The sequence below is a fragment of the Salmo trutta genome, chromosome 23 (assembly GCF_901001165.1).
Source record: "Salmo trutta chromosome 23, fSalTru1.1, whole genome shotgun sequence".
NCBI lineage: Eukaryota > Metazoa > Chordata > Actinopteri > Salmoniformes > Salmonidae > Salmo > Salmo trutta.
In genome coordinates, this window is record NC_042979.1 from 35,824,599 (window position 1) to 35,826,089 (window position 1,491).

A 1,491-nucleotide genomic window follows, 5' to 3' on the forward strand; every position below is an offset into this window, starting at 1 on the left:
TTTTCATGATCATATCTGTGCCTTTTTAGTGCATAGGTTTTGGGGAATTGACCGGTTTGTTTGTGTCTGTTTGTCTGTTTGTATCACCAGAGAAGAACACACTGAACATACATCACAGAGGGAGAGTGTAAGGAGTGTGTGTGTGTGTGTGTGTGTGTGTGTGTGTGTGTGTGTGTGTGTGTGTGTGTGTGTGTGTGTGTGTGTGTGTGTGTGTGTGTGTGTGTGTGTGTGTGTGAGAATCAGCATTATGATAACCCCTGACCCCTACAGACGCTAGGCTAGCAGCTGTGTGTAGTTCTGTTACAGAACCCTTATTCTGTACTATGAACCCATTTTCAGCACAAATATTAAACTGTATAAACATAGATATAGTAGAGTACAGTAAAAATACACATTTACACCATTTGCCACTAAACTACACTGTTGTTGACTGACCAGATTTTCAACTATTGCAACATTTAGTGACAGGAGTACATTTGTAAACTTACAACACCATCAGGTTTGTTGATGCCTGTTCTCTGGGATTATATTTTTAAGGAGAACAGAAATCTGAATTCCTTTTGTATTTTGTATTTATTATTTATGACATACACAGGCCCCATGCTGGGATTGAATAGGGATCCCCACCCCAGAGGGATGTATACGGTTCAGGAGGAGAGAAAGTTAACCACTAGACCGGACTCCAGGACCTGTAAACCACATTGAAAACCTGTGGTTTGAATTGAAGAGGGCAGTCCATAAGCACAGACTGTCACATCATTACACACACCTGGCAACCCATCATTAGGCACACCCGGACTTCATCACTGCCCTGATTACTTCCACAGACTGTCACATCATTACACACGCCTGGCAACCCATCATTAGGCACACCCGGACTTCATCACTGCCCTGATTACTTCCACAGACTGTCACATCATTACACACACCTGGCAACCCATCATTAGGCACACCCGGACTTCATCACTGCCCTGATTACTTCCACAGACTGTCACATCATTACACACACCTGGCAACCCATCATTAGGCACACCCGGACTTCATCACTGCCCTGATTACTTCCACAGACTGTCACATCATTACATATACCTGGCAACCCATCATTAGGCACACCCGGACTTCATCACTGCCCTGATAACTTCCCCTTTATCTAGCACTCCCTAGCATTACTCTTCAAGCAGTATTGGTTCTGTGTTCATGTCCAGACGCCACTCTTGTTTTGTATCGCTCAATGTTCTTTATTATTAAACTCACCAACTGCACCTGCTTCCTGACTCCCAGTGTCATTGTTACAGAATACTGCCTCAACAAATAGAAGAAGCAGGGAATCAAGACATCTCCCAGATGGTCGCCAAACAGGGACTCCTACTTCGCCAACACCACGATCAGCTGGCACAACTGGGGAAGGCTATGGATGAGGTCCTCTGCATAACCTCCAACTAGCGGAGGATAGTCTCTACCACGTTTTGACCCAGCGAGCCAGCACCCCAG